This window comes from Zootermopsis nevadensis, unplaced genomic scaffold, assembly GCF_977971745.1.
Source record: "Zootermopsis nevadensis isolate Lab colony 2312 unplaced genomic scaffold, Znev_1.0 Znev_ptg000022l, whole genome shotgun sequence".
Lineage (NCBI taxonomy): Eukaryota > Metazoa > Arthropoda > Insecta > Blattodea > Termopsidae > Zootermopsis > Zootermopsis nevadensis.
The window spans coordinates 1,965,846-1,993,497 of record NW_028259154.1 but is presented as its reverse complement, the minus strand read 5'-3'; the positions used below and the strand labels follow the sequence as shown (position 1 = coordinate 1,993,497).

The window sequence follows — 27,652 nt, the reverse complement described above, 5'->3', positions numbered from 1 at the left end:
AAACACGTCTATCCACTCCAACAGCTACACAGCTAATAACCACATATATGATTAATTATAAGGTAGAATCAGTAGGTTACTAGATAAAGTGTAATAGTTATATTGTAGACCTTGTGTAGACAGCAAGACTTTCCGTTTCCAGCTGTTGTAGAAAGGGGCGACAGGATCTGCTCCAGATAAGTTTATTGAAAAGGGTTCCAATTATATTCACAGATAGAGAAGGCCTGCCGAGGTCAGGACGCCCGAACTTTGACGGGGCAAGGGGTCGCGGTACCCGGGGGTTTATCGTGTCCTCTAATTGGATCCAGAACCACGCCTTGGGACGACACGTTACAGCTTCCACAAAGGTGATATCGAGATTTGCTTATAACCAGTGAATTTCGAAGACGCATTGGACATTTCACGTTGCTCGTCAGGGGGAAACTCTGCTGGTCTACTCAATTATTTCTACCTATATATGTGTTTCATACGAACTGTACTCATCTCAATTATCAAAATAAATAATCATCTTTCGAACGTCTTCTCGTCAGACTAGGCATTAACCTTAAGCTGTGTATTCAAACCTATCATCGCCGACCAACGTTCCTAGCCGCTCGGGAATATTGCACTCCTACGGGACTGGCCAATCCCTCGGGATACAATAATATATATATCGCCAAAAACTGGCAGAATGAAAAAGAGAATTCAGAGAATTATGAAAATCTGCTTTTAATCCTGTGTTTGGTGGTCGACGAGGTCAACACGACGTCAAAACCCAGTGAAACATTTGCCTTATCGTCACCGCAGTAAAAAAAACCTAACATCTAACAAAACTACGGAGTTTAACAGAAAATTCAAAACGGTTGAAGCTTTACGAGAGTTCAAAATAACATCGACCACAACAACACAATCTGAGACGCAACCTCAAGCCGCCCCACTAGAAGCCCAATTTAACACACCTGAAGGCTGAGATCCAAAACACGCGTATTTAATTAATAATAATCAGTGAACGGTCGTTGCGTAATTTGTATTGCCAACACACTAGATACGGAAGTGTGACCGCGCGTTCTGGGTTCGAGTCCCGGTGAGGCGCAAATAAAAATAAATTGGAAACAAGTAATAAAGATTTACGCGTTTCGCTTGTTAGGCAAGTGCGTCCTTTTCAGGCCAGGGGTCAGTTTATTGGTAGGTGCTCTGCATTCAGTGCAGAAGGCTCACTGACACTTAAAAAAGAAAAGAAAGTTGCACAAGCAACGACTGTAAAGGAAAGAATTATGGCACCGTGTGACCCCCAAACTACTTTCAGGGGGGCACCCGCCGGCTAAAGGGTTTTTTAATGGTCCACGTGAGCTAGGGCATCATTACTGCCCAAATACATCATTTTTTGTGAAAGTTAAGGGGGGAAGTCCTATAACTAAAGGACAGGAAAGTTTTCTTGGAGGACACTCTTTTCTGGAATTCAGAGGAAGTAACATCCTAAATTGTTTTGTAGCTCGATTCGGCCAGTAAATGTTAATCGTAAAAGAAATAAATTGTGCTTTGCAAAACTACGAACTTTAATCTCAAGACCATTACCGAAACCTTCCTCGCTGGCATTCAGCTTATACCCCTCCATGTAATATTCCCTGAGAAAAGTTCCATGCCTACATGAGCAGAAATCCCGAATTACATCGTAGACGTCTGTGATCGACAAGACTGGAACCGAGCCGGGCAACTCCAACAGCAAACAGGAGTGGGACGGTTACAGCGAGTCATCATGCAAGCACCGGAGGTACAGTTAGAACCATACGAATGCGACTCGGATAACCTGAGGATAATGTACACTGTCAGTAAGAATTATTGGGTCAACATCTGCGATTGAATCATTTAAATGGGGAGGAAAGGAAGGAAATTCTAAATTTATGCATTAGGTACAATGACATCTTCTACCTGCCGGGAGACAAGCTGTCTTGTACTCAGACCATTCAGCATTCGATCCCGACACCCACGATTGATAAGACCAGGGGAATAAATGTCAGACGGTACAGGACACCTCAAGTTTTGAAAGATGAGGTAGACAGACAGACCGACGAGATGCTGTCCGAAGGGATTATCACTCACAGCACGTCACCGTGGAATTCACCTATAATTATGGTACCCAAAAAGACAGATGTTTCAGGAAAACAAAAATGGCGGATGGTCGTGGACTATCGAAATCTGCATGAGGTCACAATAGGGGATAGTTTTCCACTGCCGTTGATAACTGATTTGCTAGATTCTTTAGGACAGGCCAAATTCTTCTCGACGCTGGACTGCGCGATGGGGTATTGTCAAATTCCCCTTAATCCAGACGACCAGCCTAAAACGGCATTTTCCACACAAAAGGGGCATTTTGAGTATAAAAGAATGCCGATGGAGCTCAAGGGATCGCCTTCGACGTTTCAGAGGTTGATGAATCATATAATGAGTGGTATACAGGGTGTACGGGCACTGATTTACCTAGATGACACAATTTTATATGGTAGAGATTTTCAGGGGTGTTTGACAAATTGAGGGAGCATAATTTAAAATTGCGTTTGGACAAGTGCGAATTTTTTAGGGAACAGGTAGTCTACCTAGGTCATGTGATGGGGTAAGGCCGGACGAAGCCAAGGTGTCCGCCGTAAAGAACTTTCCCTTTCCACAAACACGCGATGAGTTTTCTCGGATTGACCGGATACTATAGGCATTTTATTCCACAGTACAGCCAGAAAGCAAAGCCGCTATTTTATCTGACAAAGGAGCCACAACAGGATGCATTTAGCAAATTGAAGCAAATTCTAACCAGTGAACAATTTCTGCAATATCCTGATTTTACAAAGTCATTTATACTATGTACAGACGCAACTAGCAAGGCATTAGGTGCCATTCTTAGCCAAGGGTCTATTGGGGATGAGAAACCAACAGCTTATGCAAGTAAAGCATTAACAAAAGCCGAATTAGCATACAGGGTGATAGAGAAGGAATTTTACGCAGTAGTATGGGCTTGCACCCATTTTCGACCGTACCTGTGTGGCAGAAAATTTTTCATTATTAGTGACCATCAGCCACTTTCGTGGATATCAAGTGTAAAGAATCCAAATTCCAGGAGATAAAGAGTTCGATCATCAGATAATGTACCGAAAGGGAAGTTTGAATGGAGGGCCCGACGCTCTCAGTAGAATCCAAGTTATGCAACAGCCAGGAGAAGGCGAGGAACCAAGCAAGGAAATCACTCAGGAGCAAAAAGCAGAAATATTACGCGGAGCTCACTCGACGCCACTAGGAGCGCCCATGGGAATGAACAGGACCTATAAGAAATTGATTGGCCAGGCATGAAGAAAGATGTAGAGGAATATATTCAGAAGTGTGAATCCTGTCAAAAGAATAAGATTACTCAACTAAATACCAAATTGCCTTTACAGTTAACCACTACACTCGATTCGATATTGCAGAAGATAAACATAGATGTAGTTGGACCGATTAATGTTAGTTCCTCACAGAACAGGTACATTTTAACCATGCAGGATGAACTAACCAAGTATTTGATCGCCGTACCTTTGAGAAATCAAAAATTGAAAATGTAGTTTTGATGTACGGATGCCCTCAGGTCCTACTATCAGATCGCGGAGCCAATTTCTTGAGTGATATGTTTAAGAATGTTTGCAAGTTACTGCACGCGAAGAAAATTAACACCACTGCAGTGCATCCAATGACGAATGGGTCTTTGGAACGCGCCCACCGCGTTTTAATTGAATTTATCAGGCGTTTTGTAGATAAGGATCAATCCAACTGGGACGATTGGATTAAACATGCTGTATTCGCATACAACACCACGCCACATGGCGCAACAAACTACACGCCGTTCGAATTGATGTTCGGGCGAGTTGCAAATTTACCGGGTTATTTACAGAAGCCGCCGGAAGGTGTTAACTACGCCTCAGGAGTTGAAACAAAGATTGCAAAACAGTTACACGGTAGCCAAGGAAAGGTTAGAAGTCGCCAAAGCGAGGAGTAAGGATTATTACAGTATGCGAGTCCGCGGAAAAATCGCTCTACGAAATTTGGCCCATATGCAATAAACGAGATACAAGGAGTAAATGTTACCTTACAACTTCGGAGACCCAAACAAACTACAGCGCATGCAAATAGAATCAAGCCATTCTTCGTGTGATTTACAGATGGGGTTAATGACATGGATAGCGTGTACGATCATCATAGGAGCAGAGACGCTGGATTTCAGACTCCAACAGATTCCCGAATCGCCAGGACTTTACTACGAACATCTTGGAGAAGCCACACTGTCTAGTAACGTTTGGAAAATTCTAAGCTACGTCGATTTAGCTCGTGTTGATGAAAATTTCGAAACCGTCAGAAAACATGCCCAAGTTCACTGTAGAGTTTTGTCAAACGCGTGAACGTTCAGACTGGGTAAATTTAACAGAATGCAGGTCTTCGATTAAGCATGTACACAGAAAACTACGTAGGATTGAGTCTATGAAAATTACGTTAACAGAACTGACCCAACGAGTTTTCGATTTCAGACCGTCTTAAAAGGAGTTTATTTGGATTCATAGGAACAATATCACATACACTATTCGGAACGTTGGACGAACAGGATGGAAAATACTATTCAGATGAGATTACTCAGTTAGAACAGGAACAAGTTAATTTTTTAAAGCTTTCAAAGGAGCAGATAGTCGTTAAAAATACACTAAAGACAGTAAACAGAACCTTGGGCGATGTATCTCACAACGAACAGATTCTGGCAAGGGGACTGTCAGAGATATCGAGGAAGACGGACAATTAAATGCAGTTCTAGGATATACTTCAATGTTAATTACGTTACGGGAACATGCATTACAGTTAGACAGAGCCTTTGAAGACCAATACTCCGTATTGCACGCGCACAGAGGAATATTACGGCCTCAATTAATTTCAACAGATCACGAAAGGATGTCAGAATGATTTTCCAAGAGACCAGTCTTTGCCCTTATCACTGAGCTCGGAGTATTCTTTTCAACTTCTTAACGTAATCGATTTTGATGGGTTTATCCAAGATACTTATTTTGTGTGTGTTATTAAGTTGCCTTTATGTTCTCATTTAAACTATGATGTAGGATAAATGGCACTGCCGCTAAGTTCACATTCATTCGACCTGAAAAGGAGTTTGTATTGATAGACAAAACGAGACAATATTATACTCGTTTAAGCCAAACTGAAATAGGTCAGTGCAGTCAGAACTGCGTGTGTAAGCAAAATTTCCCAGTACAAATAGTACATTCGGTTGCAGACTGTGAAGTAAGACTTTTGCAATACAGTTCTGGTATTCCAGAATCTTGTTCTCAAAGAATAGTTGAATTGAAGGAAACATTGTGGACACAATTCGGAGATAACGTTTGGTCGTGTGTAGCGCCAAATGCCGAACACATGACAATTATTTGTCCAGACCACGATCCAGTGGATGTAACCATTAACGGGTTAGGCAAATTTACATTCTTGAAACCGTGTTCAGGTTATGGATCTCAAGTTTTAAGTCAAGCACATGCTAGCCGAGAAGTGAATCCCACCCATAACTTTGGAATATGACTGTTGTGAGAAGACAGGAAAGAAACTGAAATTAGATAACATTAATTTGGATACACCAACCAAAACTATTATAACCCATACAGATGAGCTAAAACTGTCAAGCTACAAAATATCAGAAGTAGAAGCGATGGAAGTTGGAACATTCAGAGAACAAGATCTTTATCATTTTTCACCTACGTGGGAATGCGTGTAGTTGGAGTAATTGTATGTATTTTGATGTAAGTGCGGATGGCCAAAGATTAAGAAGTGGTTTGATGGAGAGGGGCATTGCCACACTATATTGTTTAAACCCAAGATAGTTACGAAAATTCACACCCCCAGGTCGGTTGACCGTGACTAGAAGTCAGGACGCCATAGAAGAAACGGAGTTAATAACCATTTTATCCAACCCTACACCTCAAGCTAGGAGGGTAGCCCGCAAAGTTACGGCGACTGATAAACGTTAGAAAACAAAAAAAATTAATGATCATAGATGGACTGTCCTTAATTTATTTTTTTATTAGAAAAGGGGGAGGCGTTGTATACCTATGTAGAATAATCTAATTACGGGAATCTTAATAACCACATATATAACTAATTATAAGGTAGAATCATTAAGTTACTAAATGAAGTGTAGTAGTCATATTGTCACCTTGTACAGAAAGCAAGACTTTCCATTTCCAGCTGTTGTAGAAAGGGGCGACAGGATCTGCTCCAGATAAGTTTATTGAAAAGGGTTCCAATTATATTCACAGACAGAGAAGGCCTGCCGAGGTCAGGACGCCCGATCTTTGACGGGGCAAGGGGTCGCGGTCCTAGGGGTTTATCGTGTCCTCTAATTGGATCCAGAACCACGCCTTGGGACGACACGTTACAGCTTCCACAAAGGTGATATCGAGATTTGCTTATAACCAGTGAATTTCGAAGACACATTGGACATTTCACGTTACTCGTCAGCGGGAAACTCTGCTGGTCTACTCAATTATTTCTACCTATATATGTGTTTCATACGAACTGTACTCATCTCAATTATCAAAATAAATAATCAACTTTCGAACGTCTTCTCGTCAGACTAGGCATTAACCTTAAGCTGTGTATTCAAACCTATCATCGCCGACCAACGTTCCTAGCCGCTCGGGAATATTGCACTCCTACGGGACTGGCCAATCCCCGGGATACAATAATATATACATCGCCAAAAACTGGCAGAATGAAAAAGAGAATTCAGAGAATTATGAAAATCTGTTTTCATCCCGTGCTTAGTGGTCGACGAGGTCAACACGACGTCAAAACCCAGTGAAACATTTGCCTTATCGTCACCGCAGTAAAAAAAAACCTAACATCTAACAAAACTACGGAGTTTAACAGAAAATTCAAAACGGTTGAAGCTTTACGCGAGTTCAAAATAACATCGACCACAACAACACAATCTGAGACGCAACCTCAAGCCGCCCCATTAGAAGCCCAATTTAACACACCTGAAGGCTGAGATACAAAACACACGTAATTAATTAAACGAATCGGAAATATACATCGCCAAAAATTGGCAGAATGAAAATGAGAATTCAGAGAATTATGAAAATCTGTTTTCATCCCGTGCTTAGTGGTCGACGAGGTCAACACGACGTCAAAACCCAGTGAAACATTTGCCTTATCGTCACCGCAGTAAAAAAACCCTAACATCTAACAAAACTACGGAGTTTAACAGAAAATTCAAAACGGTTGAAGCTTTACGCGAGTTCAAAATAACATTGACCACAACAACACAATCTGAGACGCAACCTCAAGCCGCCCCATTAGAAGCCCAATTTAACACACCTGAAGGCTGAGATACAAAACACACGTAATTAATTAAACGAATCGGAAATATACATCGCCAAATGCTGGCAGAATGAAAATGAGAATTCAGAGAATTATGAAAATCTGTTTTCATCCTGTGCTTAGTGGTCGACGAGGTCAACACGACGTCAAAATCCAGTGAAACATTTGCCTTATCGTCACCGCAGTAAAAAAACCTAACATCTAAGAAGACTACGGAGTTTTAACAGAAAATTCAAAATGGTTGAAGCTTTACGAGAGTTCAAAATAACATCGACCACAACAACACAATGTGAGACGCAACGTCAAGCCGCCCCACTAGAAGCCCAATTTAACACACCTGAAGGTTGAGATCCAAAACACGCGGTGTCACAGAAAGTCCACGTATTTAATTAAACGAATCGGAAATATAAATCCCCAGAAACTGGCAGAATGAAAATGAGAATTCAGAGAATTATGAAAATCTGCTTTTAATCCTGTGTTTGGTGGTCGACGAGGTCAACACGGCGCCATAACCCAGTGAAACATTTGTCTTATCGTCACCACAGTAAAAAAAACCTAACATCTAACAAAACTACGGAGTTTTAACAGAAAATTCAAAATGGTTGAAGCTTTACGAGAGTTCAAAATAACATCGACCACAACAACACAATCTGAGACGCAACCTCAAGCCGCCCCACTAGAAGCCCAATTTAACACACCTGAAGGCTGAGATCCAAAACACGCGGTGTCGGAGAAAGTCCACGTATTTAATTAAACGAATCGGAAATAAACATCGCCAAAAACTGGCAGAATGAAAATGAGAATTCAGAGAATTATGAAGCGCTAGGCGATAACTGATATCAATGCGGCCCATTAGAGACCCCAACATACCTGTAGACTTGAGACGTCCGCGTTCAACTTTAGCACAAGAAACACTACAAGGTTGAAGTTGAAACTGGAACACTGCCGAGGCAACTCATATCTGGCGACATGCCAAGTTACGCGGAGCACGAAGAGGCAAAGATAAAACATTCATCCACACGCATGACAGCAGAGACCCCTATCGGGCGCAATCGACTTCTGGAAAAGATCTTAGCTTGGAAGGTCACCCATTCCATCCACTTCGCAAATCTTCTAAATCAACCTGCGAGAACAAGCGTACCTTAACCCAAGCCTCGGTGGAATACGTTGGATTCCGGTTAACTGCGACACATCGACCCATTAACCGGAATCTATTGTATATAGATACATTTACCATACTCGTGTACCGGCCTGGTGGTAAAATCACATTTATGATCTCTCGTACTAAGACAAAATCCTCCTAGGCACTGATTTATAAACAGATTAACATTTCCTGAAGAATAGTTTCAGAAACACCTCATATTTTACATCTAGAAACTGCAAAGAAATTAAGCATTTCAGTGTCTGTCTCCCAAACATACTATATATGCAAAAACTGCAGTCAAATTTCTCTTTTTTATTTGCATTTAAGATATGTTACTAAATTACACTTGTCTCGGTAACTCGTAGAGTGTTTCAGGAGTTGGCTCTACTCGCATTAACAGGTGACTTTTTTGTCATTGACTCCTCCACATCAGGACAAAAGTTGCACTCAAACGTTCACTTCTTTAAATACATTTCTGCAATGCAAAAAATTCACTACCATTAACACAATTTTGTTTTCTAGTCAATGATTGCAGTAATGATCAGTGGCATCTTGACAAAACTTCTTTGTTACGATGAAGCAAGTCATATCAGAGTCTACTTAGGATGACAATTTCTAACAATTTTATCCAATGTGAAGATAGGAATTTATCAGCAACAGTTATACTTATCTTGTACCTGCATATTATCCGTGGTTGCAAACTAAACCGTATATTATGAATATGCACTCCATCATATCCTGCTCCATGTCATGCACACATGAATCTACAAGTAAAGCGGACCATCATAACTTCTATTAAAAACATCAGCTACATATGCATTCCATTACTGGTGACTTATGATAATGTACCCTCATGGATCCTAGTCAAACCTTACCATACCATACATTATCCATCCAAGACACCACCATGTCCCTCACATCTATACCTACACACAATTACCAATGTTATAACCGATTTATCCATGGCACTACCACTTCCCTCCTATCTCCCACTACATACAATTTATCCATGTTATGTGAGATTCACCCAAGATACTACCACTACCTTGGAAGTCTACAGAGGTATAATTACTATACAGGATTCACCCAAGACCCTATACCAATTCCCTGACATCTGTACCCAACTACAATTACCAAAGCTAACTAATCATGATTGACCCACTGACCCAAGACACTACTAGTTCCACAACGTATCTACCCATGTATTATTGTCCTTAATAAAGATTCATTCAAAAGACTACCACTTCCCTGACATCTCTCCCTAGGTACAATTAGCCATCCTATACATGATTCACACAAACTCTACCACTTATCGAGTATCAACCTCTGCTCTCAAGACTCCAAGTAGTTCCTTACCAATAACATGAAGGGCAGATGCATCTTGGTTCCCCTTTAGCTCAGAGACACTCTATGCCATTCGTTACAGTAACATGCAAGTTATATTTTGTAAAATTGCACACTAGGCTACTTACATCTGCCTTTTTCTTCTCCTCTTCCTGTCAATCAACACACCATTCTACTAGATGTCTCCTTTGCTGAACCACAAGATTCAGTTCTATCAACAAATGTAATAAAATTGTTTACTTGCCACTAGTGAAGATGATTATTTCAAGGATTCAACTCTGGCCTACTAAACACACGACTGAAATGGTGGCAAAATCAATCACTTTCGTAATATTTCCATATATTAACGAACTACAACATAACACATATCTCAACTATAAAGTATGTTTACAATCAAAACTGTTTACACTTTGAAGGACACAAGCAAATATTCCACCCACAGCTTCCGTTGGCATTTAGTAAATACTTTGGTAAAGTTCTTTCACATTTCCTTCGGCGGGATTGGCATGCCTGATTACTGTTGTGTCATTGGTCAACAGAATAACCGGCAAAAGCTTTTTTAATTTAAAAAACTTGACTGTGCAGTAATAATACCTTCGCTATTATTTAAATATTCACTTCTCAGGCTACGTGAAAACAAGATATTTAATGTTGGAACAAAAGAAATAGCGAAGTTGGCCCGAAGTTCGAAAACATTCAGCAAGCCCCAAATAAACAGTTAATTACTATGTGAAACTAAATAAAATTAAGGTTTTGCCTTAATAACTTTTGTGAACCATAAAACAACTATATATATATATATATATATATATATATATATATATATATATAGGGTAAGTTATACTGAACCCTTCTTCCACTATCATGCAATCTCTCACACACACAAGCACCAACTTGAGAGAATTTACTTTACCATCGTTCCCAATATCACGTGTGATCTCATTAACAAATCACCTTCACCCATATGGGAAGTAATGAAAAGTACGGCAGTAATAAAAGAACCAGTAAAATTCACCGACAAACCAAGAGAATCAAGATAAATACAACTAATGTTCTTTGAACCTAAAAATAATGTGCACCTGTCTGCCAATAACTGTGTGGCAAGAAAGTTCAAGAAATCTCCAAACTGGAAGCACTTATAAAATCTTACTTTAACACTACATAATAAATATGAGTCCTTTCCATGGCCAAAGGTTCACACACTTTAGTGTCATAACAGTTATATCTGTTATGGTCACTATCCATTACATAATCCAGAAAACAATTTAATTTCAATATTGGAATCAGTTCTTGTGCTGCTACTTCTCAACTGACCTCCATTTAGAATCATGTACTTACAATATGATAATTTTTGGGCGGGTCAGGACCATGTCAGTATGAGGTGCTCGCTGTTTTGTGCTGGAAATGCACAGCAGTAGAAGTCTGTCTAATATTAAAATATTAATTACACTGTTTGTGAATATGTTAAGAGTACAAAATGTGACTAGTTGAAGCATGTGAAAGTGAGCTGGTTTCTGAGAAAGGAGTGAAAGCATTGTGTTGCATGTTCATTGAGCAATGACATTTTTTTCAAATTCAAAAATGAAAAGTATTTTGGTCTTCATTTAAAGGGTAAAGAGATTAAGGCTTTTTGTCTGGATAGAGAAGGATAAAGTTTTTTCTTCAGTCAGGTCTGAAATTTTAAGCCGCAGGATTGTGTAGAAAAAGCCTCTTTATATTGTATTCAGGCAATTATCAAATTTATACCAAGAAATTGCAGTCAAGCTGATATTGTGGACATAATTGTAATAATATTATGCTCTTTCATGTGTTTTCTCAGAATCCATATCAAAGTCATATCAAATCACTCCATTCTGGATTCTTATAACTGAGATTTTAGACTATAGATAATTTTATAACACCACTTCTTATGACATCTTTGAGTGAAGATGCTCTTAGCAAGCTGCTGTGATGTAAAAAAGCATTTACTGTGTTTTTGCTTTATGTTCTGGGCCACTGGCACCATAAAAAAATTGTCATTAATATATAATAAAAGCATTTGTTTTAAAGATTGAGTCTCAAATTAATGGATGCTATACTTTCGATGTGAATATCAGGTAAAGAACAAATTTGTGTTATCTTATTGTCCTTTTAAGCATATCCTTGGTTCAGGTTTTCTACATTATGAGACTTGTGATTATTTTACTAAGTTTACTAGTATATTAGTTAACAGCTACAGCGAATTTATCCTTCTGATTATTCTTGAGAAGCATCGAATCACAATACAGTCACTGAAACTAGTACTAAATGATTTAATAAGAAGTCTTGATTGAAATAAGTAATTCAGAAATTTTATTGTAATGTACGGGTATTTGGACCAGTCGTTTGGGTGTTCTGTAAGAAAGTAAAAGGCGTTGAGTGTCGGTACCTCTGTGCAATTGTATGTGTTGGGTATTCAGTATTATTGATACGCTCGTCCAGATCCTTCAAAATATTTATCCTCTTGGGTCTTGGATAACACCAAATAGGACCTCAGTGTAATAACATTACATATTCCCATTTGCACTCGCACGATCTCATAACTTATGTGATTATATTTAAAATACTAATTAAATGGGCTGTGATACATTTAATATATTCATTGTGGGTGATATAACAACAAGACTGTATTTCTAGATGAATAATAAATTATTCACAGATATTGATCAAAAATAAGTAACCGCAGTTATACACATATAAGGTGTCAATATTAAAAATGTATACCGACAGTCCTACAAAATACTGAAACTGAATAAAATCCAGGCTTTGCCTTAATAACTTAAGTGAACCATAAAACAACTAATGCTGTAGCTACCTAATAACTATATACAGGGTATGTTATGCTGAACCCGGTGCAAGGTTGTTAGCCTTGCAACCATCCCCCAACCTGGAGGAACAGGGTACCTGTCTTAGTCTGACCTCTCCCCCTCAACCAATCTGGCTACGGAGGCCCTACCAGTAGCAATGCTACCACCAGCATAGATCTTGGGATCACTGAGGTACTCAAGCCCCACCACCACGACAAGGTGCAGGTACCATGAAGTGAGGGGGTCGCGGACTCACCGGATTAAAAAATCTAAAGAACAGCTGTTACATGAGCTCCATCATCCAGTGTATAAACAACACCAGTCCACTAGCGGATTACTTCTGTGTGGAAGGCTACGATCAAGATGTGAACAATCATAGTATCAGTACACAGGGCAAAGTTGCAAAGGAGGTTGCAACTCTAATGAGAGCACTGTGGTCTGGAGAATTTGCCTTGACTGACTGTAAAGGCCCGAAGAGAGTGGTGGACGCTAATATGAAAAGATTCGAAGGTCATGAACACCGGGATTCACATGAATTCCTCACTGTTCTTATGGCCTTGCTTCATGAAGACCTGAAGGTACAAATTGAAGTGAAATGTGAATTTCAAATGTTATGTAAGTTAAGCGAGGGAGGTCATATTGACATGCTAACACTATTACTTCAGCTATGCAGAATTTTTAAAAAATTGTCCACACTGTGGGAATGCATTATTGCAGTCCTTGAATTAAATATTACAAGAGGTTGTTGCTAATACATGACACAAGTGGTCTTCTCTCGGATGTCAGTCTGTCTAGTGTTGGTGCACTCCTCCTGCAATATACCAGGAAAGGTGTAAGATACACATGAAATCTAGAATCTCAGAGGCCACTTTCACAGACATTGGAGGCAAAGTCGTCTGAAATGGAACAAACTCATGCCAACTTATTTTTCTAATGGGTGACTGCTGCTTATTCAAATATTTAATCTGAAATTGGGGGGGGGGGGGGGGGGGATCCTGTTCATAGACATACCAGGGATTAAACGCATAAGACCAAACATCCAACTTGTAATCAGCCTCTGTCAGAGCATTACCGTTGCTTGACAGAAAAAGTATTCCTCTTCCAACTTGGTACATATTCTGAATATTTGTCCAGTTAATATTCTTTGTGATATTAAGTCAGAAGACAGTTTCCTTAATGCGCTGGTTTCGGACATTAATGACGAGGAATCTTTCTCCAAAGGCTACAAATGTTAGTCCTTATTCTTTGTTTACTACGCCAACAAGGTCGGTAACTTGTAAAGTGATTTATTGACAATGGAGTTTCATCATATTGATAAACTGATACCTAAGTTAAGCGGAGCATGTTATGCAGTTAGATCTCTGTTGCATGCCAGCAACACTGATACACTCAGATCAGTATATTTTGCCTATTTTCACTCTTTAATGAAATATGGAATAATTCATCAAACATCAAAAAGATATTCACTTTACAAAAGAAAATTGTTAGATTATTGGCTGGTGTAAAACCTAGGAATTCATGTAGAAGTCTATTTAAGAGATTAGAAATCTTACCTCTTCCATGTGAATACATATTCCCATTAATGAACTTTATTGTAAATAACCAAGAACTCTTTCAAACTAATTCTGGTGTACACAGTGTCAACACAAGGAATAAAAATCAGCTTCATAGACCAATTGCCAACCTCTCATGTTTTCAGAAGAGTGCATATTATGCAGGGATCAAAATTTTCAACAGTCTACCATCTGATCTCTCACGTCTTGTAAATAAAAAGGCACAATTTAAACCAGCATTGTTACTAGACACTCTATTATCTTCACATCCAATTTTATGTCTTCCCTTCGGGTTTTTTTTTCAGACCCAAAATCCGTATTCACTTGTAATTTCTAAGTCATCCCCGATTTTTACCACGATTAATACTTTATTTCTGGATCCTCTGCAAGTCCGCGGTTCAACTACCGACAGCGACACAATCAAGTTCGGTCCAATTCAATAATATACACAGAAGATACCGTGAATTTTTCCTTCGGGTAAAACCGGCTGGAACGTGATGCTGTCCGCGTATCTCCATCTAGCTAGCTGTTAAAGATGCACGTACCTAAACCTTCAATAACCCATACGCCTTCATGCCGTAGTGCGTAATTAAACACGGACGCAACTTATCTTTAAAAAGAAATTAGTCTATCACGTGTAAGTAATAAGATGAGAAAGAACGAGAAGATGAAGATTTGCAATTAGTTTTCCTTCAAGGATGGAAATAAGGACTTCATTAGATAAAACCTCTCAACTACGGGATACTGGCAAAAACTAAGCTACAAACTACTACGACTACTGCAACATTGAAGAGATAAATTTCACCCACCAGCGATGAACTGGAGGTTTCTCAGATGACGTCGTCGCTGGACATGGCAATCGTCCATTGTTTCTCGTGTCGTCTGCTACAAGTTCACTCACGTTTCAGAGCTAAGCGCTACCTCCATTCACAAAGCAATGAGCAATTTGAGTTGACGTCTTTTTTTTTTGGGGGGGGGGGAGGCTCTCTATGACTTCTGTATTATTTGATTTATATATAATATGAGCGACGTTCTTTGCAAATGACTTGACAATGCGAGCTTTCATAACTCTGAAAGAACAAGGGAATTAATAGAAAGTGTCGGATGCAAAGTTGTATTTTTGCCACCAAACTCGCTAGGATTTAAATCCAATTGAGAACTTTTGGTTTGTCATCAATGCACACTTTAATTTGCTAGTACGCTACTATATAATTAATAATTATAATGTAACAAGTCATGGAAATTTTAGCTGCTTTTAAAATCTGATCTCATTGGAAGTCAACTCATATGCGAAAATTTAAAGACGAAATAGTGACATATGTCGTTCTTCTACCTGTTATAAAGGGTGATGGAAACAGAGGTATACAAGCAAGTGTTACAGTTTTCGATGTTTCTACAATCGGAAAAAATAAAAGTACAAGTTATTTATTTATTTATTTATTAAATAACATCTTGAACATGCAACATCCTGAAAACTTCATTTAAAATCTCAGTGTCGGGCGTTTCACTTATTTCGGCTTCAAAAAGCCTGTATTATTTTATTCACACTTAATTTGCATGTGATTTCGTTGTCCACTACGTCTCGTCCCTAATTTCAGTGTCAATCTCCCATCAATCCACACTTTAATGTCCTAGTACCGATGCCTACAATATTACAAAATTTCAATCATTTCTCAATCACTTTCACTGAATGAACTTTGTCTACGTCAGAGGTGGTCAAATTTGGACTGTACGTCTGTCCTGCAATATGATTGTAATCCAAGGGCAAAGCTATGTAAATAAATAAAGATAATGTAGTTTTCAGCCCCATGAAATTTTTGCAAATTGAAAATCTTCCCCGCTTTATAGTTTGTGTTAGCAGACACTTAAGTCACCCCAAAATTACTTAACTTGAAAAGCTAGCCGTTACTCAGATCATCAAAAGAGAAAATCCCCACTTTTCAAAATCCGGAAATCTTCTACGTGAATTTCCGAAGCCCACCACTGCAACTTAACGCATGGTCTGTGACCTCACACCCTCAACATTTCTAATATTGTGGGCAAACTAACTGCGTCTTTGCTGGATTCCGCTGATATTCCGTTGCAGCGCAGCGGCTGGACTGCAGGGTCGATGATGTTGTTAGTGGTTAAGAATGCATGCAGCTACAACTCTACTCTAACCCGTCTATCCTCTGAGGGTAGGAAGAAGGCGAAAAAGAAGAAAAGAAAGAAGAAAAAGAGTAAATAGAAAGAATCTGGATTCATTTTTCTCAAGGGATGGAAACAAGCAAAATATTAATTGGAGACTCAAAATTAAGTAACATTGGAAGGAGTTTAACCCCTGCACCCCAGACGTTAGTCTTGTGTTAATTTAAAATTAAAGTAATTCGTTTCACTCGCCAGCAAAGATGGTAGAAACGAAATATGCCGGAGAGATGACCGCCGACACTGGAAACACGACAAGAGTGCAGCGTCCGGGTGGAAGCGGCTGCGGAACTCCGGGTTCCCCGGAGCGTGTAGACGCAACCGCGCGGATGAAAATGCCATGAAGATCCTCCTCTGAGTTTCGGAACCACGAAGATTCACTCGCCTTTCCCCTGAAACCAGACAGAATGTCCCATATAATGACAAGAATTTATATGTAGGGTCTGAAGCTCCATATTATTCATATTAATGGAATATAATTTCTCATTGTACTCACACGAGTCCATTTTCGGCGTCTCGTGTTGAATGGCGTAACAGACTTCACGATTATCCTGACCGCCGCGGAAACCTTAATTAAATGTCACGTGGTTGTTACTGCTGACCTAGAAGCTGACGAAGCATCTCCTTCTTTCAGACCATTTTGAATTGCAAAAAGAGTCAGACCAATGATTTCAAAAGATATGCCGATATTTACGGGCACTGAAATTGAACTGATGGGCGTTATCGGAAGGTAACTGAAAATAGTAGTCCATGAGTTTCGAACTCAGTACTGCCACATCATATCACGCAGCTCCTGTTGGATGATGTAAGTAGCATCTGGAAGTACCGGATACACCACCTGGCGGTACATGACGGCTGCAGGATACAAGCATATTCTGGAAAACAAGTAAATATATATATATATATATTATTGTCACTGGTTTTTAAATTCGTGTTAATTTTCCAAAATTCCAGATGCAAATATAAGACAGCTCCCAATATCCCTCAGTAAACATTAGTGTTGGTAGTAATAAATTACTCGATTCTATACTGAAATATCAATCTGGAGTCAAGCACGTTGGCTCTGAGATCTCTGGCACACGATGAGTACGAGATATTAGAATAATTGAAATATAACAGAAGAATTACCTCCGTATGTTCTCATAAGTCTTTGAGCTCAAAATTAGCAGCTTTTGGATGCACCAGCTACAAAACCACACGGTCCATGACGGCTACTGTTGAAACCTGCAAGTGGATGCAAGGACATGGACATTAAGATGATGACCTTCAAAACCATAAAATGAGGATAGACAAATATAAAGAAGTTCGGTTTAATCTACGTGTTACATTTCTAACACCCAAGGTGTTCGAATGAACCGGCTTCCAGAATCCTGGAGTGAGATTTGGTAAAATATTGTATAATTTCATAGTTAAAGAGCAAACTGACATTTATTATGTTGGCAATGAGAGTTCTGGTTGAAAGTGGGTGGGAAAATTCCAGAACAAATTATGTATAGCAGAAAATAATATCTCAGCTTACTCACATAAATTTCGAGTTCGATGCCGGAACATAATTTCAGGCATGACGTCTGCATCTTCTAGATTGTCCATGGCGGCTTTAAATTAAACCGGCAACACGATACAAAAGCACATTTATATTAAGATGATATTTCGGGAAAGCTAAATAAGAAAGGGAACTCGGATATAAGCTCTTGTTACATTCTCAAGACACCACATTTGAATATAAATCACGTTCCAAAATCCTGCAACGATCTTCAGTGCAGATCGTAATAAAACATTCAAATCAATATATAAACTGCAAGCTGACATGTAGTATTTTGGTTCTGAGAGTCTCCCTTGGTCCCTTTTGGCAGAAGGTCGCAAGTGCACGGATGTAAATATGGATTTTGGCGCCATGTGGACTCCTACGTAGATGCTAACGTCCTGGTAAAATACTCTTTCCATCTCAGATTTGAGAGTTTTACGGCGATGAGGATAATTATGTTCTTATAAGCTTTGGTGACGTGTAGACTTGTTGCTAAATTCCAAAGTTTCTCAGAAACAAACTCTATCAGAATTCAGGACTGAAGATGTGAGAATCGACACATTATCTTTCTGGGAAACGTTGGTGTCATCGACGATCTCACGTGACCATACCTCAAAGCAAATACCATCCTTCTCCTTTACAAACATCAGTTGGTTAATGCTGTTTAAGAAAATATTATTTTCGGAATTATACGAAATCCATTAATACACTTTGCGGTTTTAAAATTAGATTTACTGAAAATTGAAGTACATGGTAGATTTAATTGTTTTCAGCGTTGAACGTTTATCAAAACTTATTTTAACGTGGCAATGTACTGCTATTCATTTCATAGGACGTCATTTAACAGTTTATTAACATTAATTACGATGATAGCAAACCAAATTTAAACATAACAGTGTGTTGTTCATTAATATTTACAACTTTTATTTATCAGACTAGAAGACAAAAGATTCTAAATTCATGGTCAACGTTATTTTGATTAGAACATACAAACAGCTTGGTTGAAAGTTATCTCCTAAACACAACACACTCTTTTCTGAAATGCTAGACTAATTATAGAAAAAGCACTCATTAAAAGCAGCTTGGGGGGGGCGGGGGATGCGGGTATTATCTGTCCCGACACTACGCCTCGGCCTTACATCTTCAATCTGCGCGTAAATTGTTATCTCCTGTTGTCACTGTGGTGATTGTGATGATTAAGTTTACCGACGTTTAGGAAGTGATATTGCTACCTCCATCATAACAGCGATGATGGTGGGCCCTTGTGATGACGCAACATCACAAAAGACATTCATAAAACATTCTTCGGTTATGATTATTTGCTCCCAAGTGATTTTGGACCTTACGGGATAACATTTATAAATAACCGTTGCCATGGTAACGCTGCTAAGAGATGTTGGGTCTAATCGGATAATTATTATGATTATTATTGTTTACTACTTTACATTTTTGCCGTCATTCTTAGCGGGCAATTTATTAGTCTTAAAATTTTGTCCGTTATACCCCATAAAATGGCAGGATTCTTCTAAAAGATGAACTTGAAATTACATTGAATAAAGCGATAGCTGTCTACATTTAATGTGTCTTAAAATATGCTTCAGTATACTAAAAATCACGAGAAAGATCTCTAACGATTGTCTGTCGACGGGGAGAGATTCGAACCCGAAACCTATCGAGTAGGACAACTCAATATTTCTTGTATGTTTACTTACCCAACACTCCTGATCTGTGGAACTATCCCTAACAGACTACGTGCGCGATGAGGGACCATTACATCAAAGGAAGACAGTGATTTCTATCTACACCAAGACATTCCAACAGCACCAGGTTCTAGCCAGTGTGCTCAACGGTTAAACGGGTACGGGGTTACTGCGACCTGCTGTAAACATCTGACCAGTAACGAAGTATTACGGAACAGAGAATGACGTCCACACGTTCATAATCCCATGCTCTGACAAAACAGATACGGGTGTAATTTTTCAATATTCGATTTAAAAGAAATTGGATAATAATCATTTTATGCGGAAAAGTTTACAAAGATATGAGAGACTCAAACAAGGAACAGAAATGTGATTAGTCCGTGAAACATTAAACAAGAATAATCTCTTTTAAAATTGACATATTGCAGAGGATATAGAGTCTGGATGTAATGACTCATACAACCCGGATTTAAAGAAATCAGATATTATTCGTTCAAGTATCATGTCAAGTAACAAATATTTCCGAGGAACATATTTCTTCCATCCTCAGGGCTAAAGATTGGTGAGCATTAATGTTACATTCTACAACATTAGGTGTAACTGGGAGGATAATATTAAAATTGTTCTTACGAAAATACTTTTCAAGGTTGCGAAATGGATTAATATAGCTCAGGAAAGACACCAGTGACGGGATTTTGTGAACACTACGCTGAACTTTCCATTCAAGGCGGATAATTTGACTGGCTGAGCCTATTGTTAGCTTCTAACTCCCACCTCAGAAATTCGCAAGACTACCTTTGATGGTCATATCGATGGCAAAGCATGTAAAATTTAAAAAAAAAGTTGTACGGCATCTGGTGTCATTTCAATAAAATAAATTCTTTCTAAAATAATTAATAATGCCATACACGCATACGATAAAAATATAAAATAAAGTCTCACTGATTATTACAGAAATTTGGACATATAATAATAATAATATTTGCTTTAAAGGGTTATTTTGATCTGGGACCATGCACAGCTACTGTATAACTCACAGTCGAACGCACGTATATGTACGATGGTGTCCGACGCTACCAGAAGCTTGCTGGAATATCGGATGGATACCGGCCTTGCGATACGACCTTAAGGTCAAAACGTGGCCCCCATTTCCAAACAACCATTCGCAGTCAATACTCTTCGTTTCTAACACGTACTACTAACATTACACAGACCGATTTTCGTCAAATTCGATATTAACTGTATGTCACTATCTGTTACCTTCCATTGGTACTATCAGCCTTGACCCTCGTTATTAATTTATGTATTAAAAGTACAAAGCCACGATTAAGAATATCCATAAATTTCAACTTGCATGCAACTAGGAAAAAATTTCTGAATGGATTAGGCATTGGACAAGGCAGGTAGCTCCAAAATTGACTTTCGATATTACGCCCGTGCGCACAGACATGTTTAATTTGTTACCATGCACTTGGGCAAACATTACACGGATCCCTAGGGTCAAATCAACAGGTCACGCCGCCATTGTACCAATTCTTTCAAGTACTGCATAAATTTTTGACGGCGTCTCCACGAACAGCGGAGAATTTTATGGAAGTGCATTAAGACGCACTCTTTCAACCAAGGTCAACAGTTCATGACACGAAATAACAGAAAAAGATAATTATTTGTCTGAATTCGATTCTACAAGGAATTTAATCCATGGTTACACGTGATATGAGCAATGCGACAAAGTTGGAGAATGTGTAATATTCCTAAGAATTCCATTCACGCAGTGCATTTATTGAGACTATCTGCTGGTTTCTTCCAGCTTAAAACATGTTTTCAAACACGGCAGCAATTTCTTTCTCGTACTGAACACGTACACGTGTTCAACCTATCAAATGGGACACGAAGTGCTGGAAACAGCGACTTCTTCAAGTTTTGCTATTATTCTCGAGACAATGTTCAATGGCGCAACAAATATTCGAGCTGAGGAACGGCTGGATTTTAGAGCAACCCACACCTGAACGCGGTCCTAAATTCGTCAGAATCTGTCGAGAATCGATGAACCAATTTACTGTAACCTGAGTGTCAACCCATCCTAATCTTCGGAACTTATTAAAAACACAGACAGACAGACAGACAGAGAGAGATGCTTCAACTAAGTTAACAGTCCTATAATATTTCTTGATGATTTAGACAGGCGTAATACTTCGTTTCTCACTCTGTAAGACAATCCGAACTTGAAAACAATTAGGGAAAGAGATTCAAGAAGATTATTTACAAGCGAGTGGGGCGAAGTAATACTGATAAAGAAAAAGGCATGTAAACGGTACATTAAGCCTTCAACAGAGAATGCTAAATACCAAGTAGTTCAATTCTGAAAGTTTACTTCAACGTATGTACCAATATGTGTATGTGTCTATACACGAAGAGAAAGGCTTTGACCAGTTAAACGACTGTCAGCTACACGATGACTGCCGTACATGTTTACATCAAGAGAGACGAAGAAACTGGTCTCATACCGCAAGTGTGCGTGTCTATCACCGGACACGCAACGTCTCTGTGATTGTCTGCATTTCCTCCTTTCCCATCAACAATTCTCAAATGATCTGTAACTTTTCCTTTCTGTTTCCAACTCATAAAAGAACTCGATTCCTTACCGTACGTAGGGGGTTTCAAACATTCTTTGATTTTGGCGATATCGGTACCTTCGCGAAATCCCAGTACTCAGACACTACATTACCGTCGAGACATACTAATTTTTAATTTCCCACAGAACACTATCTACAAAAGTCATTATAATTTTTAATCAACCTCGAAATAATACATCACCGTACTCACCCGAGTCCATCGCTCGCTGGTGCCTCATCGTTTCAGACGTCTCGAGCCAGACGACGTCACAGAGCAGCGTCCAGGAGCGAGACGTGGAAAAATCTTCTGGTTCAGAGGTTCACGACGGCGATGAAGAATGATGATATCATAATCACCGTGAATGTGAAGAGGGCTCCGCCAATCACCTCAAAGCAGATATAATGACAAGAATTTATAATTACGTCGCTTCTGTACGTACGCTCTGAAACTCGATCAGTGGGCATTATCTGACAATTTCTCATTGTACTCACCGGAGTCCTTAGTTCGCTGCTGCTGTAATATAATTTTCGGGTTGTCGTGTTAGCGACCTCACGATGTAAGCGGCCGTCATCCTCACCGCTCCGTAAACCTCAAGTCTTGAACGAGTGTCACGTGGTTGTTACCACTGACCTAGAAGGAGACGGAATGCGTGGGCAGTATCACAGAACAATGAAAACGTAAAATAGAATATCATCTCAGAATACTTAGTTCAGTGTTGCAACGTCATTTCAGCCATCTTGTCTTGTGTGACGCAGGCCAAGTCACGTTGTATCGGTAACAGCACGCAATATAAGTTTTTCTCTCAACGTACTTTCAGAACTCTCTACTTCAGAGGACGGAATATTTCATGCAACTCACCTTGAATGACTTAAGTAGGCTCGCGTTGTACAGGACGTAGCACCCGAGGACACAAAACAGGACACATGTACTCTCGCATGTGCGTGTCACAGTCCTTGAGAAAAATATATAGACGATCTTATATCACTCCACTTTCTCCATGGAAAAGCGACGTAATTCACCTGTAAAGCCGCCAGACAGAAATGCCGATAAGTCAGGGTCGTTATCTATCCGACCAGGTTAAATCTGTATTCATTATGATAAGGTCAAATCCAGGAGTCAATTATAATAAATATTACAATTTTCATCGATTTGTGCTTACATTACACGTACAGTGAATGGCAAAAGAGGTGGAAATCCACACAATAAGAATTTATTATTATTTTCGCTTCAGATTCCAGGATTAAATTTTCAATGGTGCAAGGGTTTAAGTCGAATAAAATCTAACTCAACGATTTTTGTAATTTCTAGAGAAAATCGGTTAGTATTTTCATTATCACGAATTCGCCTGCATTCTTTAGAGCCTCGTACTACCACCACGAAAGCTTCAACAACTCTTTGGCTGTCGAACAAATCGATAATTAAACCAAACACAAGCTGAGACGTAATATCAAAATGGCTGACTGAAGCCCCAACTTACGTAAAGACTGAACACGGACGCGCTGTACCGGAGCAGGAGACAGACAACCAGAAACAAACTCAACTTGTCCGTAGGAAACAAGTTTCGCGGAGCATGCCGGGAAAGGCAAAGATGAAAAACTCATCCACCGCGTGTCGGCAGAGATGACTAAGGGGCAGATAAAATTATACGTCCAGTAATAAAACACTAGAAGCGAAAATACTACGAGCAGCGAAAATTCAATGATTTAATAGAATGAAACCAAATCGCGGGACGGAGGGTCAGCCTCAGGTCGTAAATGGTCGTAGAGAATGAAACAAGGCTCGAAAAACGTAAAATAAACGGCAGCGTCCTCTGTGCGGGAACATCGGGACCCACCAAAAGCGCCGTTACCCACAGAGGGCGCAAGTTATTATTTTGCTTTAAGAGGTTTGTTTTAAGTTCCTATGACCACTTAGCGGCTGGGGTTGAGCCCCCCTGTCGTATTATTCCATATCAATTACCGCGCTTTCGTTGCTGGTACTATTTTCGAATTTTGAGTGGTCCTCTTATTATACCTAATCTTACTATGCTCTTGCTATATCCCCTAGACAAGATCTGTTGCCAGGTGGGTTAGTCGAAAGAGTTGAACGACTCGCCTCGCCCACGAGGTCCTGTCTTGCGAAGCGTGCGAGCGCAAAGCCAACGAGTTGGACTCGTCCGACTCGGGCGGTTCGTTGGAACCCGCCACCAGGCGCCCGGCGCCCAGGCCATTGTCCGGAGCCGGGTCCGCGCCACTGCTCGCTCAAGAAACGGCCTGGGCCGCCACCTCCTTTCGTGGGGGTTAGGGCCGGGGGGTTAGGGCCGGGGGGGGTTAGGGCCGGGGGGGGTTAGGGCCGGGGGGGGTTAGGGCCGGGGGGGGTTAGGGCCGGGGGGGGTTTAGGGCCGGGGGGGTTAGGGCCGGGGGGGTTAGGGCCGGGGGGGTTAGGGCCGGGGGGGTTAGGGCCGGGGGGGTTAGGGCCGGGGGGGTTAGGGCCGGGGGGGTTAGGGCCGGGGGGGTTAGGGCCGGGGGGGTTAGGGCCGGGGGGGTTAGGGCCGGGGGGGTTAGGGCCGGGGGGGTTAGGGCCGGGGGGGTTAGGGCCGGGGGGGTTAGGGCCGGGGGGGTTAGGGCCGGGGGGGTTAGGGCCGGGGGGGTTAGGGCCGGGGGGGTTAGGGCCGGGGGGGTTAGGGCCGGGGGGGTTAGGGCCGGGGGGGTTAGGGCCGGGGGGGTTAGGGCCGGGGGGGTTAGGGCCGGGGGGGTTAGGGCCGGGGGGGTTAGGGCCGGGGGGGTTAGGGCCGGGGGGGTTAGGGCCGGGGGGGTTAGGGCCGGGGGGGTTAGGGCCGGGGGGGTTAGGGCCGGGGGGGTTAGGGCCGGGGGGGTTAGGGCCGGGGGGGTTAGGGCCGGGGGGGTTAGGGCCGGGGGGGTTAGGGCCGGGGGGGTTAGGGCCGGGGGGGTTAGGGCCGGGGGGGTTAGGGCCGGGGGGGTTAGGGCCGGGGGGGTTAGGGCCGGGGGGGTTAGGGCCGGGGGGGTTAGGGCCGGGGGGGTTAGAGGCGGGGGGGTTAGGTTACATTAATTTTTTTAAATTTAAATTTTTCGAAAATTTTCGAAAAATCGAAAAACGTGGGTAATCGTCCAAAAAGCGTACAAAACCAAAAATTTTTGAAAAATTCTGAATTCAAATTTTTTTTCGAAAATATTTAGTTTTCTTCGCGTTTCATGCCATTTACAGCCACTTTTAATTTTTCGAAAATTTTTGAAAATTTTAATTTTTTCGAAAATTTTCGAAAAATCGAAAAACGTGGGAAATCGTCCATAAAGCGCAGAAAACCAAAAAATTTTCAAAAATTCTGAATTCAAATTTTTTTTCGAAAATTTCGAAAATATTTAGTTTTATTCGCGTTTCATGCCATTTACAGCAACTTTTAATTTTTTGAAAATTTTTGAAAAATTTTTAAAATTTCAATTTTTTCGAAAATTTTCGGAAATTTCGAAAAAAGGGAAATCGTCGAAAATGCTAGGTTAGGTTAGGTTACGTTAGGTTAGGTAAGGTTAGGTTAGGTTAGGTTAGGTTAGGTTAGGTAAGGTTAGGTTAGGTTAGGTTAGGTTATTTTTTTAAATTTTCAATTTTTCGAAAATTTTCGAAAAATCGAAAAACGTGGGAAATCGTCCAAAAAGCGCACAAAACCAAAAATTTTTGAAAAATTCTGAATTCAAATTTTTTTTCGAAAATTTCGAAAATATTTGGTTTTCTTCGCGTTTCATGCCATTTACAGCCACTTTTAATTTTTTTAAAATTTAGAAAATTTTTGAAAATTTTAATTTTTTCGAAAATTTTTGAAAAATCGAAAAACGTGGGAAATCGTCCATAAAGCGCAGAAAACCAAAAAATTTTCAAAAATTCTGAATTCAAATTTTTTTTCGAAAATTTCGAAAATCTTTAGTTTTCTTCGCGTTTCATGCCATTTACAGCCACTTTTAATTTTTTGTAAATTTCGAAAATTTTTGAAAATTTTATTTTTTTCGAAAATTTTCGGAAATTTCGAAAAAAGGGAAATCGTCGAAAATGCTAGGTTAGGTTAGGTTAGGTTAGGTTAGCTAAGGTTAGGTTAGGTTAGGTTAGGTTAGGTTAGGTTAGGTTAGGTTAGGTTAGGTTAGGTTAGGTTAGGTTATTTTTTTAAATTTTCAATTTTTCGAAAATTTTCGAAAAATCGAAAAACGTGGGAAATCGTCCAAAAAGCGCACAAAACCAAAATTTTTTGAAAAATTCTGAATTCAAAATTTTTTTCGAAAATTTCGAAAATATTTAGTTTTCTTCGCGTTTCATGCCATTTACAGCCACTTTTAATTTTTTGAAAATTTCGAAAATTTTTGAAAATTTTAATTTTTTCGAAAATTTTAGAAAAATCGAAAAACGTGGGAAATCGTCCATAAAGCGCAGAAAACCAAAAAATTTTCAAAAATTCTGAATTCAAATTTTTTTTCGAAAATTTCGAAAATCTTTAGTTTCCTTCGCGTTTCATGCCATTTACAGCAACTTTTAATTTTTTGAAACTTTTTGAAAAAATTTTAAAATTTCAATTTTTTCGAAAATTTTCGGAAATTTCGAAAAAAGGGAAATCGTCGAAAATGCTAGGTTAGGTTAGGTTAGGTTAGGTAAGGTTAGGTTAGGTTAGGTTAGGTTAGGTTAGGTTAGGTTAGGTTAGGTTAGGTTAGGTTAGGTTAGGTTAGGTTAGGTTAGGTTAGGTTAGGTTAGGTTAGGTTAGGTTAGGTTAGGTTAGGTTAGGTTAGGTTAGGTTAGGTTAGGTTAGGTTAGGTTAGGTTAGGTTAGGTTAGGTTATGTTAGGTTAGGTTAGGTTATTTTTTTAAATTTTCAATTTTTCGAAAATTTTCGAAAAATCGAAAAACGTGGGAAATCGTCCAAAAAGCGCACAAAACCAAAAATTTTTGAAAAATTCTGAATTCAAAATTTTTTTCGAAAATTTCGAAAATATTTAGTTTTCTTCGCGTTTCATGCCATTTACAGCCACTTTTAATTTTTTGAAAATTTCGAAAATTTTTGAAAATTTTAATTTTTTCGAAAATTTTCGAAAAATCGAAAAACGTGGGAAATCGTCCATAAAGCGCAGAAAACCAAAAAAATTTCAAAAATTCTGAATTCAAATTTTTTTTCGAAAATTTCGAAAATCTTTAGTTTTCTTCGCGTTTCATGCCATTTACAGCAACTTTTAATTTTTTGAAACTTTTTTAAAATTTCAATTTTTTCGAAAATTTTCGGAAATTTCGAAAAAAGGGAAATCGTCGAAAATGCTAGGTTAGGTTAGGTTACGTTAGGTTAGGTAAGGTTAGGTTAGGTTAGGTTAGGTTAGGTTAGGTTAGGTTAGGTTAGGTTAGGTTAGGTTAGGTTAGCTAAGGTTAGGTTAG

General features: G+C 39.7%; 1 long non-coding RNA gene across 4 annotated transcripts; it reads right to left on the bottom strand.

Annotated features, from left to right (window-relative positions):
• Positions 1-323: 323 nt before the first annotated feature.
• On the bottom strand, positions 324-23,826 carry LOC147872933 (uncharacterized). 4 transcript variants are annotated; one of them, XR_015536288.1, is made up of 11 exons: positions 23,734-23,826; positions 22,748-23,275; positions 22,467-22,642; positions 17,544-17,639; positions 16,912-17,290; positions 16,611-16,807; positions 9,982-13,489; positions 9,187-9,273; positions 8,854-8,984; positions 8,236-8,488; positions 324-1,786 (listed from the first exon to the last, which is right to left on the bottom strand). It is a non-coding gene; the product is annotated as an uncharacterized LOC147872933 (long non-coding RNA). The 4 variants fall into 4 exon arrangements; XR_015536287.1 differs by lacking the exons at positions 324-1,786; positions 8,236-8,488 and having other exon boundaries at positions 8,807-8,984; XR_015536289.1 differs by lacking the exons at positions 324-1,786; positions 8,236-8,488; positions 9,187-9,273 and having other exon boundaries at positions 8,807-8,984.
• Between the last annotated feature and the right edge of the window lie 3,826 nt (positions 23,827-27,652).